A 17488-nucleotide genomic window follows, 5' to 3' on the forward strand; every position below is an offset into this window, starting at 1 on the left:
GTAAAGAAATAAAAAAGTGTAAGGACAATGTCAGTAGCTATTATTTTTAGTGGCAGAACAATTAATGAAATGAGGAATCACTGGAGCAAATTTCCCTAATCCAAATCCTAAATCATCCACTATAATATGTGAGGTGTTAGTTATTTAACCCCTCAGTTTCTGCATCTGTAAAACTAGGAATGTAATAGCACATACTTTATAGGGTTATTAGAAGAGTAAGGAAATACATGTAAAAACATTTTAACATTGTCTACCTGATGTTAGGAGCTCTATGAACATCAGCTATGATCATAGTAACACCTGAATTCAAATAGTAATAGTGTACTTCATTAATCAACATACCCAAATCTATATAATATAGTGAATAATAATAAATATGTCTACTTAATGTACATCATTATGTCTTTTAGTTCAGGCTTTTCACTTTCTTTTATAAACAAAGCAAAATCAAATAAATAACTCTCTTTTTAATGTACAAGCCCATTACAATAAGAGCAGTATAGATGAGGAAGAATACAGGTGAACTCATTCAGAATGGATTCATTTCAGAATTAGTTCTGAAAGGGCTAATTGTATGAGTCCCATTCTACGTGTGTTGTGTTCACAGGTGGTGAACGTGGCACTATTCGGAAAGAATCACATGGAAGCGTTTACAGCTTCTCTGCCAGAATGAGTTTGTGTGGCCCTAGTAATAGGTGAAGCTTAAGTTTTCACACCATCTTTGGAAGAGGCAACATTTCTCAAAATCAATGGGCCAAAAGATACTCCTTTTTCCTGAAAGTATATTATGACCAAAAAGGGGGAATTGCAATACAATTTTTCCATTGAGATGAACCAGAATTTTCATTTTATTTTTATTTTAGTGGTTATGATGAAGAAAGGATACAGAATGGAGATTTGAAGGATTTTGTCCATAGCATATATGCTTTTTATTTCTGTTGGACTAATTAGGAAAATAATGGTAGACTCCTGCTGCTGCTGCTACTCTCCTACAACTATTCAAATTTCTTCTGTCTAATATTTATTGACCACTTACTATGGACCGGATACTGTGCACTTTATATGTATTAACTCACTTAATTGTGACAACTGAATGGTGTAGAATTCATGATTATTCTTATTTTACAGTTGAGTAAACTAATGAACTGAAACACTGAATACCTTGCCTAAGTATACTCCATGTTACAAAATCAGACAAACTGCCTCCAGAGTATTCTTTGCTACATCATCTCTTTATATAAAGTTGGGGCATTAAAAAAAATAATAATTTTCTGTTGTCTTTAGTGAATTTTTCCTCCCATTCCTTCTGAATGGACAACCATACTATACCTTCAAATGTTTTGTGTGTGTGTCTGTGTGTGTGTGTGTAAAATTTATAGCTTGAGACCATGTTATTGTCGGTTTGCTGTTCAGTGGTATATGAAATCACCTGGCTGCCTTGGTCTAACAGCTGAGACATAGGTGGTCATATTACATAGTGGCACAGATTTAATGGACATTTAAGATAGCAGGTTCTGTGAAGAGGGAAAGAAAGGTGGGAACACAATAAATTGAAAACCATCACCCTTAGCAGAGGTCTCTGTTGCCTAGACTCATGGTTTGGTGGAATAGGACAGCTCTCCTTTTTGCTTTATAAAAGATGTTCGTTGTACCTTTCTTAATGTATGACTTTGTAGTTGAACAAAACCGAAGAAGTGTGTCTCTACCTCACAAACAAAAAGAATGGCAAGGTAGAGATCAAGGTTGGAATAATATCTCTTAGAAACTATTAGTATCTGATTAGTCCTACCCAGAAATATTTGTGAGGTCCGAGCCCATTGATGACCCAAAGTCTATATCCTCATGGCAATTGACATGAATTGACAGATTAAAGAAAAAGACTAAAGACTTCTGGTTGACAAAGTAACTAATGACAGCGAGGGCATACTGGCAAGCTAAACCATTCCAACCTATGGGGTTAATTCTGAAACTCTTCCATCATCAACATAAAAATTTTCATCTATAAATTCCCTTGTGTAATAAAGCAGGAAAGGGAAGGAAACAGCCTTAGTTAGGGAAATGTATTAGCATTGCTCAAATCTCTGCAAGAATGTAAACTAGAATGTTTGTGGAATGTCTTTTAATATATTCAAATCAGTTCTTCCAAATCCTCATGTTTTTCTGAGTTGATTTAGTTGCACATTGCTCCTGGGGAAAAAAACCATGAGGAGGATTTGTGAACCGAATACATGTGTATTCCAAATGATAGCAATTTAGTGTGAAATGTTTGATAAATATTGGCAGGCTGATTATTTACTAAAAGCTATTACTGCTTTTGGATCAAAAGGGGACAATTTATTAATTAAATTGAAAGACAAAGTCTTCATTACCCTGGCTATTACTAAAATGTGAGAAACCATCGATTTTAATCTCATCTAAGGGTCTCACTAAGAATAACAAAAAGCATTGTAATCAAGCTGCTACAAATGGGAATGGGGTCATTCTATATGTGCCTTATAAATTATCAAATAACTGATATGATAGAAGTATGAAGACTTTATTCATGATGGCTATTCACATACATTCCTGTGAGAATTCTTTAGTTTTAAAAAAATTTTACTTAAATTTCAAAAGCCATTATTTGCTTCTATTCTTAATCCATTTTTACTAAAATAGTATTATGAACACAGCTAACACTTATTAAGCATGTAGGACATGCCATGTACTATTGAAAAGCTTGGCTGGGATAAATTCACTTAATCCTCAAAATAACTCTATTTGAAGAGTAATATTTTCCTGCACTTTTACAGATGATGAAACTGAGGCAAAGAGTAATTAAATGACTTGCCCAAAGTCATACAGAGTAATTATTAAAACAGGGATTAAGACCTCAGTGGTAATTTCCAGCACAATATGTTATGCATTAAACAAATATTTGATGAGCTCAATTACTATTTTCTGAACATAGAATGAGGAATGACAATTGTTAAATTAATTACTTAGGATTCCATTTAGACCTTTACTCTCAACACAGTAGTTTGCTTTTTAAAACCATATAACTATATTTTTATTAGGGTATTTCCTATACAATGACTTATTGAAGACATAGCAGAAAACAGAAGGATTTCACAAATACGTTTATATTTTACAAATATTTGTGGATAGTGCCAGTCTCACTCTTTATCTTCCTGAAAATTCACATCTTAAGAAAACATTGGTTTCCTTTAAGCTAACCACTAGAAAATGATTCAATAAAAATCTTAATGAAGCAGTCTCAGAAGTATCCTAAAGAAACCATATCACATTGGGAAGACAATTTGGAAATGAACTCATCCAGAATTCCAGTGGATGCCACATTTTAATATCTTTAACAGAACCATCTAGCCCATGCAGGTACTTCCTCGTAGAATAACCCATTCCTTCTCTGAATAGTTCTACTTCTTTTAAAGGCATCCCTTATATGAAGCCAAGTATTCATCCCTCTAATTTCTCCCTGTGGTGGAGAAACTTTAAGGTGACCTCCATGCTCCTCCCCACCTCCTGGTATCCCTGGCTTTGGGTAGTCTCCCCGCTTTGAGGGTGGGCAGGACTTGGGCCTTCTACCCAAAACAATCCAGCAAAGTTGTTGGGATGTCACTTCCGTGATTACTTTACATAAGACTTTAAGATCTGTTTGCTAGGAGACTCTTTCCCTTACTGGCTTTGAAGAAGTGCACAACCTTGTTGTGAGCTGCCATGTGTAAAAGCCACATGGAGAAGAACTTTGGGTGAACTTCAGCCAACGGCCAGCAAGAAACTGACGTCTTTGGTCCATCAGGCTGCAAGGTATGGAATTCTGCTAACAGACACATGAGCTCAGAAGCAGCTCCTTCCCTGTTGAGCCTTCAGGTGAGAATGTAGCCCTGGCCAACACCTTGTCGGTAGCTTTGTTAGAGACCCTGAAGCAGAGACCTGATTAAATACAGACTCCACACCCACAGAAACTAGGAGACAATAAGTGCATATTGTTACCAATAAGTTTGTGTGGTAATATTGTTATGCAGCAATAGATAACTAATTCACTGCCCAACCTGGTTTGAATGTGGATTTTTCTTAAGAAGCCTCATGGAATATAATAAAATTAGGTTAGTATTGTTAGTTCTACTATAATAGCAACTGAGTCTGCTCTTTATTGAGTACCTACTACCAGACACTTTCATTTCACTAGGTTTTTTTTTTACACATATCATCTCATTAATCCTCATAACACCTTGCAAAAAAGGCATTATTATTCCCACCTTAAGAACCTGAAGCTCAAAGGAAATAATTAATTTGTCCAAGACCCTGCAGCTAGTGTTTAGGGGAACTGCATTTAAAGCCAAGGCTTTTTGCATTTGTTCATTGTTCGTTATGTCACTCTGCTTCCTATTTCGTTTAAAAAAAAAAAACAATTATTAAATGTTTATTAACAATTAAAATAAAAAATCTCCTATGTGGCAAACACAATTCTAGGCTCAGATGACAACCAGCAGATAAACTATGTGACAACACTTAATATATTTGGATTTGGGTAGTTTACTTGACCTTCCTCCCCAGTCTCCTCATCAAGTCTTATCTACCAAGACTAAACATTCCTAATTCTTCAGCCACTTTTTCCATTCCATGTACAATGTGATTTTGAATTTTTTAAGTTTCCTTTTGCTCTCCTCTCAGCATTTTCCAATTTTTATTTTTTTGTATCCTTTTACAGTGGTAACTTAACTAGAACATAAAATTGAACTAATATCTGCGAAATTAACAGAAATAAAAGAACTTAGCAAAATCACAGTGAAAGTGATCTGCCTTTTAGAAATTGACATATCAAGTTGGCAATATATAAATAAGTAAGGAAAGTGAATATGAATAATATGATTAATAAACTTCATAGGATTAATTATTACATCCAGATATTTTTACCTCCAAAAAAATGAATATGATTAATAAGCTTCATATGATTAATAATTACATCCAGATTTTTTTTTTTACCTCATACACTTTTTTAAACCCAAAAGCCCTTAACAGAAATGATCTTTTATTAGGTCTGTAGTGGGTTGAATGGTGCCTCTCCCCCCTTGCCCCCCAAAAAACAGATGTGTCAATGACTCAACCCCCCAAAACCTGTATGAGACCTTATTTGAGAAAAAGGGTCTTTACCTATGTAATTAAGTTAAAGATCTTGATGTGATCATCCTGGATAAGAGTGGGTCCTAAATCCAATGAGAAGTATTCTTATAAGAGAAAGGAGAACGAGATTTGAGACACAGACACTCAGAAAAGGTGAGTATGTGAAGATGGAAGCAGGTATTGGAGCAATTGGTGTACAAGCCAAAGGACTCAGAGATCGCCGGCAGCTACCAGCAGCTAGGGGAGAAACATGGAACAGGTTCTCCCTCAGAGTCTTCAGAGGGAACTAACTCTGATGATGCCTTGATTTCAGACTTCTGACCTACAGAACTTTAAGAAAATAAATTTCTGTTGTTTTAAGCCACCAGCTTTGTGGTCTTGTTACAACAGCCCCAGGAAAATAATACAAGCTCAGAAGTAAAAATCTCAATGCAGTCTTCAAAGCAGAAATTATATAGATTATATAATTGGACCAAAAGGTAATAAAGCTATACATTTAAAATCTAATGAACAGCCAGATATCATGCATTGAAAGATTTTAAGCACATATTCTAAGTAAGTCTTGAAAGAGGAAATTAAAAATGTATATAAATGAGTTTACTGATGATTTAAAAATGTAAAATTTAAGAGCACTACATCAAAACTTTCAGAACGAAGCCAAGGTGTCAATAAGAGCAACATTTATAATCTTAAGGCCAAGCACAGATGATAGGACAAATTTTTTTAAAAATGAAATAGAGTGAAAACAGGGTTGTTGCTTAATAGTACACAGGTTCTGTTTGGGGCAAAGAAAAAGTATGGGTAATGGATGGTGATGATGGTAGCACAACATTATGAATTCAACTAATGCCACTGAATTATACATTTGAAAGGAGTTAATAGGAAATTTTATGATGTATATATGTTACAACAATAAAAAATAAAAAGTATCTTAGGTTCAAATCTATATGTGTTCAACTAAATAAACTCACTACTCTTGCATAAATGTTTGGCTGTATATGTTACCACAATGAAAAAATTTTGAAGTTAAAATTAAATAAATAGATAGATAGATAAGAAAACAATACAGAAAGTAGATTAATAGTTGCCTAGGGCTGAGGGGGATGGGGGAATTGGGGGTGATGACTAATGTGTATGGCATTTCTTTTTGAGGTGTTGAAAATGATTGTGGTGGTGGTTGCACAATTCTGTGAATATACTAAAAGCCATTGAATTGTACACTTTAAATGGGTGAATTGTGTCATGTATGAATTTCATCTCAATAAAGCTGTTTTAAAAGAAAGAAGAAAGCAAGTGTACAGTTGAAGAATGGTGAAGATCAACAAAGGTGAACCAAATAAAATGGGTGGGGGAGTGCATTTGTAAAGCATAAACTAATTATACTGTATAAAATGGGATGTCTCCAAAAGAATATGGACACCAGCTACACAATGACAAAACAAAATATATCTCTCTAGTTATTGAATTTGCTGGAGCCACTGATCACTTCACATAAGATTCCAGCATCTTGTCATCCTATGTCTTGTATATAGAAGCAAGCATAGTACTCCTCACCTGCTATTTCTTGCCAATTGTAATATCAATTATGTGAAGAAATCTAAGAAAACAAGTGTTATGGGTGTTAATGAATTTTAAACCCCAGGGATTTCAGTCATTAAAGACCTTTCTTCATAATCAGCCTTGAAAATTAGCATTCAGAGAGAATTTTGTAAAGCAATTATTCTTAAGTTTGGTAATTGGGAATCGGTGGGTGAATTTGTAAAAATCATTGTTCCAAAGATGTTTTCTACAAGATACACTGTTGTTATCAAATGTTTTCCTGTATCTATTTCCTTTCTCAAAAGATCTTTTAAACCTTCTTTCCTAAAGACGCATTTCTGCTTTAAAGTGAGAGTCATATTCTTTCTCATTTAGAATATTTGTAGAGATTGTCTTCATTTATCAGGAAGCACATATTTAAGCAGTTTGCACTATTTCAGTTTTCCTTGTGAAGCAGAAGTATTCATCATATGAGCTAACATTTATATTACTCTGTAGCAAAGCAGTTTATCATATCTCAACATCAGCAACTTCTTTGATTATTAACATTTTCTTGCAGAGGTGCGCTTAAGAGCATACCAAGCTGCTATCTAATGTATTTTCTTTATTATTTGACCCAAAGTGCAGGAAAACTCTATATTAAGACGTATGATTTAAAAACAATGATAAAGGATGCAGAACCAGATTAATTAAATTAGTATCTGGAAATATATTACCAGAATTTAATACACTATATATATCCAGAAATACTAGTGGTAATCATTTTTTCTCTTATAGAAGCAATTATTTCCCAAATTTGGACTGTTTAAAATGGTAATTCTGTGTCATTCCAAAACCAATGACTCAGTTTTGATCAGTAATTATAATCAAGGGGATGCGTAATGGATTCAAGTTACTTTTTAGCATTGTGTTCCAAGTGGTTCAACCATTATTTTACTGTATATTCCAGTGGCCCTCTGTCTGTCTGACACTGTGCTGGTTTCTTTCAGCTATTCAAAGAAGTCAAGTACTGCTTCTCTATTTAAGGGGTTTACAATCTAGTTGGAAAGGGAAGATTTGCCCATGTAAACTAACAGACAAGCACATAAGAAAAAATCTAATTAAACAGCAAAATGTAACCTAATGAGAAGTCAAGAAAGGAATGATCAGGGAACTTAAAAAACCCTCTACCCACAGGGACCCAACAAGTAACCTAAAAAAGATGCAGTTCTTGCACAGAATCTCATGAACTGAAGATCACAGATCTAAACTGGGAGAAGCAGCTATTCATTATTCTGCTTCTCCCAATGTATCGCCTTTGGGGAGAGGGGATCAATGTTGCTATGACTGTGATTTTTTTTTTTTTCAGAATAGCTGGATATTGTGATTTTTATCTGAAACTTCTCAATTTTAATATTCAACTAAAGCTTTAATTCTGGGCAGTCATAAAATGGTGATTCTGTTGGCAGCAAAAAGTAGATGATTTCTGATTTATATCATCATAGGCACATAGAATTCATGCTTTTTTGAGGTTGGTATTTAACACTCTTATCTGAAGACCTCAGCTATGCTCACATAAGGTATTATTTATGTTAGGAGGATAAGGGTCTATAGATATTTGTTTAAGAAAGGTCTTTAAGTGAGTGTGTAACTGCATGGATCAATAGAATTTTATCTTTCTTTTCACTGTCCTTTTCCCCATGGTACTTATATAACTAAATGGTGGTACAAATGATTGTATATTTCCATATCAGCAAAAATACTATTAAAGATCAGTGGTTCTGAAATTTTACTGCACATACTAGTGTATAGAAGTTTTAAAAAATTCCAATGACCAGGACATAACCCTTAACAATTATGAGAATTTTGGTGGATGGACCCAGCCATATGTATTGTGAATAGCTTTCCAGATGATTCCATATGCAGCGAAGTGTAAGAACAGAGGTTTAGACCAGTGCTATTTAAACTTGGCTGCACAGTAATATAACTGGAGAGCTTTTAAATATCTAGATGCCCAGGTCACACCCTGTATCAGTTATCATTTGATGCATAGCAAACCATTCCATAACTTAGTGTCTTAAATAAATAACCACTGTACTTGTAATTTGGCCTCAGCTCAGATAGGAGGTTCTTCTGCTTGTCTCAGCTGGTTCACTCATGTAATCTTCTGGCTAAATGATTTAATATGGCCTCATTCATATGCCTGGTAGTCAGCACACTGTTAGCCTAGGCCATCTCATTTCTCCTTCACATGACTTCTCCAAAGGACTAATTTGGATTTGGTCACAACGTGATCTCTGAGTTCCAAAAATAGCCCCACTTTTCAAATCTATATACATCATGTTTGCTAATAACCTATTGTCCAAAGCAAGTCACATGATAAAGCCCAGCTTCTAGAGGTGGAGAAATAAATTCCAGCTCTTGGTGGATGGAATGGCAAAGGCTTCCTACATAAGGGAAAGGGAAGTTATTGCAGCCATATTTGAAAATAATTCACTATACCTTCCATTCCAACTGAATCAGAATTTCTGGGAATGGGATATGGGCAATGATTTTTTGAAACATTCTAACTGACTCCAATATGCAACCAAGTTTTAACCAGTGCTTCTCAAGCTTTCATGTGCATGAGAATCACCAGGAAACCTTGTCAAAACATGAATTCCTGCCCTCCTCAACCCCTAGTAAGATACTGATTCAGTACTTCTGGGAAAGGGCCAAAACTTTGCTCCCAGGTAATTCTTATGCTGCTGGTCCTCTGCCTACATTTTGAGTAGCATTAATTTAAACCATGTACTATATATATATATATATATGGTTTCTAATCATTTGGTTGGATCCCTGTTTTCAGTTTGTCAATTATATTACTAGCTGGAACAGTTGAACATCCCATACCAAACACTGGAACCAATCTTGCCCAATGGTCAGTGAAAGGGTAAGAAGTCCCTGGTCAGTAGCTCAAAGTTAAGCACCATGGGATCACTGATGCCATCCCTACTCTAACCCCCTGCCTTGTTTCTTGAAACTCGCTGTCCAAGTCCTCTCCCCTTTATTCCACCACTGTGACCCTCTGTCGAGGCTGTCTTATTCTTATCCCTACCTCTGTTCCAGCATGAGAACTGGGATCTTGCTTTGTTCCCCATGTTCATTCAAAGAACTAAGACTGCTGGAATTCCTGCCACTAGACTTCACACATGCAACATGCCAACTTCATATTGTATTTGCCTATTGATGCTCTTTCCCTCTGCTCGTTATTTTTCATTGACTATTCCCAGACCCACATTCCCTCTTTCCCTCTGCCTATGGAGGGTGATCTCTTACGTACTCTATCACCAGGGCTCTCTTGCTGGCTGGCTTCCTATAGTCTAGTGATTCTCAAAGTAGGGTCCCTGGACCAGCAGCATCAACACATCCTGAGGTATTTTTTAATCAAAAATGTAAATCCCTGGGCCCCACCCCAGGACTACTAAATCAGAAACTCTGGAGGTAGAGCCCAGCCCTCTGTGTTTTAACAGGACTTTCAGATGATTTTGGCACAGCCATAGAAGTTGGCTGATGATAGGCTCTGCCAGGGGAGCTAAGCACAGAGAGAAGCATGTGTCTGTGAAGCATATCTCTGGGCCACATTTTCCAACAGAAGCTGCAGGCATTCGCAACTTAACAGCTCTTGTCAGGCAACCTTTGTTCCATGGTTTTAGCTCACTCTGGCTTCCAATAACAATCTTCTCCTCTCCCCAGTTTCAGCTTAAGACTGGCAACAGCTTCCTGCTTTTGCTAGGCTCTAGGCCTCACAATATATTGTTGTTTCTTTTAACTCTATCCACACGTCTGCAAATAATCCCTTCCTTAAAGTCTCTTAAACCATCTGATTAGATTCTGTTTCCTACTGGAACGCTTAGATACTGCTCCCTATAGATTTCTCCTTCCTAGCCTTCTTCACTGTGAGCCATCTCATTAAAGACCTAGCCCAGAATATGATGGGTAATGGAGTTAGAGTAATTTTTATCTACTTAAAGGTTCAGTTCATTACAAAGGCAATATCAAGAGCAAAAATACATTGTCGATGGTGAAACCAGTGAGATAGATCCCTTCCTAACATTCCCAAAATCTCACAGTTATCTTCTTAGCTAATATGCACACATAATAAAATTGTGTGAATGAATAGGTGTCCTATGTATAGATAGGTGTGAATGAAGATGAAAGGAAGGAAGGCAGAGAGGGAGTGAGGGAGCGAGAGAAGGAGGGAGGGAAGAAAAGAAAAAAAGAGCATCAAGCTCTTCTGGCAAAATGAGAAATGAAACCCTGAAAATTGCCTGGCAGCTGCTTCAGATGTCAGAATACATTTATCAGAGAAACAATAGAATCTAGTTGGAAGAGCTCCTCTGTTTGGGAGAAAAAGGGAGATTTAGCAAAAATGTGAAATATATCATAAACCCGATTGGGTGCTGGTGCAAGTGGTTTGCTTCCAAGTTCGGCAGTCTTGCCTGGTCAGCAGTGTTCTGCTTGTTGTTGTTTTCTCTTTTCTGTTTGAAAGCCTGGCCTCACAGCTGGTGGGAGGTAATAAACAGTCTCACAGAAGGTCATTTCCCTCAACGCAGGCCACCAGTAGCAAAAAATGAAGTTGCTGCCACATGCAGAGAATAGTCTTCAATTTACCCAATCTGACTATAAGCCTGAAACTAGCTTAGGATCAAAGTAAGGAAGAACAGTACAGACATTCTTATAAAGTTTCTATAATCAAAGCAGGCAAGACAATTTTTTCCATAAGCACCACCAATACTTACAATGATAGAGACGTTTTCTCCTAAGAATATCAAATGGAGTTGCTGCAATTATGAGTCTCATTTCATAGAAGAGGAAACAGATCAGGCAAAGGAAGTTCTAGCAGCAAACATCCAGCAGGAAATGTAGAGCAAAATTACTATCACAGCATATAAAGGAATCATATCATTTACAGCCCTGCATATTTTTTTCTTGAACATTCTATATTTTTTAAGCACGTTAGATGTTCTCTCTTGTTTTTTAATTCATAATTTAGGTCCTTTCATTTTTAATTTTATCTTATATTATAAGTAACCCACCAGAGTTAATGTGGATTTTAAATAAATATTTTTCTCTACTAGGATACATTTATTTTACAAATATTTTTTGAACTTTCATTCTGCAAGACACCATGTCTACAATGGTAAAACAAAACAGATATATTCCTTGTTGTATAAAACAAACTGAGGCATGATGATAAAATTGAAAATAATGTTAATAATTATACTGATATAACAGTATAAATAAAAATTAAAAATAAAAATATCATACATTCAGGGTTTATTTCCTCAGGAGATATGAAATTCTGCCTCTTAAAATACCCCTGAAATTTATAATTGAGCATATAAAAGATAGACTTTCAAATCTATTTTAGTAGGACTCTCACCTGCTCTAGATATCCGGCCCCACTTACTTCCCTGATCTGCACCATCATAGCCTGCCTTTGGCAGCTCCAGTTTGCAGAGCTATAGAGGGGAGGGGACTTGAACAACAGGCTGCATCAGCTCTGCACAGGCATCTAATGGAACCCCAAAAAGTCAACGCAATTTTCAATGGCTCACCCCATTTGGTACCAAAGACCTCTAGTGCCTCTAGTTAATTACCGACTATTACCTGGCTAGTTTTTACCTTGCTTCTCCAGGTCACATTTCATCTACCTTTAAAAAAAAGAAAAAAAAAAAAAAAAAAGATACAACAAACAACTACAGAATCTGGCCTTTGAGATGCTTAAGAACAGAGAGATTGAGTGGGAAACTTCCAGGTTCCTATTCCGGCTCTCACCCTTCCTAACTATGTGAACTTGGGCAATATATTTAATTAACCTCAGTTTCCTGATCAAGACTATTCATTAAACCAGCTTTTGGATGTGAAGATCTTAGAATGATTCCTGGTGCATTGTAAGTGCTATATAACCATTATCTGATTATAGAAGTATTTGCTGCTGGAAGTACAGTGCTGATGAACTAGAGAGTGATTTGTAGCAGGTGCCAAGCTATAATTCATCATATTCCCTAATTCTAGTTCATGCCCACCTACACTTTCTTCTGATGACCGTGTTTACTTAGCTTCTCACTGACCCTTGACAAAATTGCATTGAGCAGAAAGGGAAAGCTCTTAGCCAGTAATAATATTCTTGAGATCAAAGAGTTCTATTATGGATTGAATTGTGTTCCCCACAGAGACATGTTCATGTCTTAACTCACAGACTTGTGAATGTGAACTCATTTGTAAGTAGGATTTTTGAAGATATTATTGGTTAAGATGAAGCCAAACTGGATTAGGGTGGGCTCTATTCCAATATGACTGGAGTTATTATAAGGAGAGGAAATGTAGACAGAGACACAGATGACTGATGCAGAGGCAGAGAGAGGGGAGCGGGGCACATGATGGAGCCAGAGAGTGAATTTTATCATGGTTTTCCTGCAAGCCATCACCAGAACCCTAGACTTCAGAGGAAGCATGGCCTGTTGACACCTTGGTTTTGGACTTCTAGCCTCCAGATCTGTGAGACAATAAATTCCTGTTGTATAAGCCAGTTAACCTGTGATAAATTGCTACAGCAGCCCTGGAAAACTAGGCATACTCTGCACAGAGAGGGCCAGATGTCCTCTTAAAGCCACATCTCTGTACTAGGGAGGCCCTTGGAGGGACAGCCTGGCTACCAAACTCATATCTGATGTCCTCATATCTATTCTTTTCTGAGTTACTGGATCATCATGTGCTTTGTCACTCAAATCACTTTCTGTAGATGTGTCCACTGCAAGACTGCTGTGTCCAGACAATTTCTACCTAAAACATCATTCACAGTCCTCATTTATCGTGGCTAATGTCCAAGATTTCATATAATTAAAGTTTCTTTAATTTTAGTAATCTTTTACATGTCAACAGGCTGTCAAACCCATAACTTCCATAATAGCATTTCAGTCTTTGAATTTTGAATGGTTTTTTTTTGGAATATAACACATATGCATAGAATTGGTAACTTTCCAAGTACAATTTAACAAGCAGTTAGAGAGCAAATTTCAAAGAATATTATGGGTTACAATTCCACAGTTTCAATTATTTCCTTATTGTGAAATATAACATATATGCAAAAAGGTAGTAACTTTCAAAGTACGATTTAACAAGTAGTTATATGGGAAATTTCCAAAAATGTTAGTAGTTACAGCACCATAGTTTCAGTTATTTCTTTATTATGAAATACATAAACTAAAAGGTGATAACTTTCAAATTACAATTTAACAAGTAGCTATAGAGCAAATTTCAAAGGATGCTATGTGTTACAGTTCCACCATTTCAATTCTTTCCTTCTAGCTATTGTAGTATCCTAGCCACTAAGAAAAAGAAAGTTATATAGAGATTCAGTATTCATAATCCTTTGTTAAATTCTGTCTTGTCTGTTGCTACCCCTTCCTCTAGTTTAATCACTTTCCCAATCTTCAGGGATGTCTAGGCAGTGACCACCCTTACTTGTTCTTGTTGAAAAGAGTAGTCAACATTATGGGAAAAAAGGGACACATCTGGGTGATGTTCTGGAAGAGGCTATTGCCTCTGGGTTTTGGGACTTAGCTGGCATAGGAGCTCTCTGGAGGTTTAAGTTTCTGAAGAATAAACTTAATGAGTGAAACTTTTATAGAGTCTCAGATAGGGATCTGGGTATTCTTTAGAATTTGGGGGACAACTGTTGACTTGGGCTTATCATACTGTGGCCATTTGGGATATCTAGCTGAAGTTTGCTTAGAAGTAACCCCCAGGACAGCCTCTCAATTCTATTTGAATTCTCTTAGCCACTGAAACCCTATTTTGTTGCCTTTCTTTTCCTCCTTTTGGTCAAAAAGACATTCTCAATACCTTGATGCCAGGGTCAGGCTCATTCCTGGAATCCATGTCCCACGTGGATTTGAATTTTCAAGTCACATCCTCTAAAAAGTCTGTGCTAAGCCCCCAGCCTTGCTTAGGTCTGGTTGTTCTACCTCCTATAGCTAGCACTCTATACTTCCACAGGATTGCACTGAAGAGATTCGTATTATTTGTTTCACTTCTGTCTTTCCCATTAGACTCTAAGCTCCATGTGGGTATTTAATTTGCGTGTTTCACTGATCTCCCCTTGAGGCAGAGGATGACTCTAGCTTTAGTCATATTTCCTAGTATCTAGTGCATACTTGGATTCTTATAAAATGATAGTGATTTCTGGTTTCTTCCAATTATTTTTCTTTTGATTTTTATTACTACTTGAAGTTCATAACCCTTATCTCTAGATTCATTATTTAAGACAGTTCAGATGTGGTTAATATTATGATGAAATATGAACTGAATTTAGGGAAATGTACAGAAATGCTTACAGTTGTTACTTGTGAAAGCTCCAGCGGTTTTGGCTATTAGATTGTAATCTCAGGTTAAACATCTTACTCTCCATTGTGGACTCTTGCTTTTGCAGGATCCAAACATAATGAATGTAAATCATAATAAAAAATGTTCATGGGACTCTTTAGTTCAGCTCCCTTGCCTCCCTTAAATTTACAGGACCTGTTAATTCCTACTTGGTTCTTTTACAGTTTTAAAGGTGTCCATGGACTCTTATCATAAACTATATACTTTTTTTTGTTATGTACCACCCCAGAAATTCTTCAAGGTTTATGCCCTAGACTTAAGCAGAACATTTTTACAAGATAATAATTTCTAAGAGGACATGATTTTTAAAACACGATACTTTTTCCTCCTATTTTAACAGCTTTCCAGAAAATTAGAAATAATTGTATTATTACTATTATCCTTGGTGGGTTAACAATGACATTGTATTTTGTGTAACTGTTCTATTTTATTTATTAAAAATAAAAACTTCAACAACAGTAATAATAGTAATGTTTATTAAGCAGTCAGGAGGATGTATTTGAGCTTTATATTTTTATGTATAGTTTTCACAATAATTCTGTAAAGTATATATTATTACTAATAAATGAAGAAGTTGAGCATCAGTTGAGCTTCATACAAGTAGAATTCATCCAATATAAATTAGTTGGTGATTAAATTAGTTGGTGAATGAATAAATAAGAATTCAAAACTAGTTTCTCTGGATCCTGGGCACAAGTACTTTCAGTAAATGCTACCTCAGGTATAAAAAAATTATTAAGAAAATAAAAACTTTGCCTGAACAATTTGTAAAACTTCACAAATTACAAAAACATACTACCTTGATGTTAAACAAATAAGGAAAGGCTTAATTTGAGAACAGAACTGGGATTCATTACCAAATTGGGGTTCCTATGGTATTAGTAGCAGAAAAGCAGCAATCACAGGAATTTTTATGCTCTCTTTATGTAGTACCTGATACAGTCCTACAACTTGATATCACTTTCCATTCTTATTCTGAATTTAAGAGGAAAAGAACATGGACAAATAAAGCTGCTATGAGAAGAGAACATGTTTTTTTAACTCCCCCTTTCCAAATTGACAAGTTAAAATTGAATACTTGACACCTGCTGGTGCAAAGCAGCCTGACTGGGCATGGAGGCCCGGTCTGCGCATGTTCGCTGCGCGAGGAGCCTGAGGCCCACACGTTGTGCGCAGGCGCAGACTCTGCTGTGCTTTGGGAAGGCCGTGGCTCGAGAGGCGAGACGGCCTCCGGCCTGGGCGAGGTACCCTCCATGCCGTTTGGGGCTCTAGAGTGGTTGGGTCCGGGCAGCGGGCTGGATAGGAGACCGATGGGCCGGTGGTTCACATGGGTGGCTGCGGCGGCTACCGCAATGGGCGCCTTAGAGGAAGAGAGCTTCCCACCGTCCATCTCTTCCGCCTCTGATGCAGAATGTGATGCTGTGTTTGGATATTTAGAGGACATTATTATGGATGTCAAATTCCAATTATTACAGGGAAGTTTCATGTACAGTTACTATCAGGAGTTTGAAGACATGGAAGAGAATAAACTCATCTACACACCCATTTTTAAGAATCTGTTTCTTTGGTAGAAAAATATATTGAGGAACAGCTGCTGGAGAGGATTCCTGGATGTAACATGGCGGCTTTAACAACAACTTACAGCCCCGTAAAGATAAAACTGCTCGTGAGGTACTTGACATGCTGCCCACGTTTACAGGTTTTCTGGCTTTTAAAGAAATGTTTCTGGACTACAGAGCAAAAAAGTTCCAGGACTTGACTTAAGCAGTGGTTTAGTGATAATCTCATTGTGCAAATCATCTTCCACACCAACTTTCCAGAACAATCTGCGGCACAAGCTCCCACCCAAGCAGTGAGAACCGGTCTGGACATCATCGGCACAGTGGGCTGGGGAGGCCTCAGCTAATGCGGACAGGAGAAAACATCTTGCAGACTGACTGTCCTGCGGCTCTTCATTAATGTTAAGTATTGATGGACCAGAAAGAAAATTCCCTGACCTTCCCAAGATTAGTTTTTCAGGAACCACCTTCTTAAATCCAGTAACCCTAGTAGATCTCTTAGAACGGGCACCTCTCCCAGGTGCTTCTTGGAGAAGCCCTCCCCCCAGCACAAATGGCTTGTCAGCAATGTGGAATAACCCACCATCAGGAGCCCACTCTGTCCCCAGTACCACGGCAGGCTTTGCAGACTCTTCTGTGCTCAGCTCTTTCACTTTGGTCAGAGTTTCTGTCCTTCAGCTAGAGTGGCCCAGATGGGTGGAGTTTTTATTTGGGAATGTTTTATCTAGGATGTCACTGCCCAGACTTGAGATTTCTGGCTAGTCTTGGCCTACTTTACTTGTAGGTATACTTTACTTGTAGCACGTTAAGTGTGTTTGAATTTGTGCGGATTTGCTTAAAATCAATTCATTAGGTTTTCT

The 17488-nt window shown here is 36.9% G+C and overlaps 1 pseudogene; it reads left to right on the forward strand.

The window, feature by feature from the left end:
- Positions 1-16421: 16421 nt before the first annotated feature.
- LOC119527031 lies at positions 16422-16925 on the forward strand (annotated as a pseudogene).
- The last annotated feature ends 563 nt before the right edge of the window (positions 16926-17488 follow it).

Source organism: Choloepus didactylus, chromosome 1 (assembly GCF_015220235.1).
Source record: "Choloepus didactylus isolate mChoDid1 chromosome 1, mChoDid1.pri, whole genome shotgun sequence".
In the NCBI taxonomy this organism is placed as follows: Eukaryota; Metazoa; Chordata; class Mammalia; order Pilosa; family Megalonychidae; genus Choloepus; species Choloepus didactylus.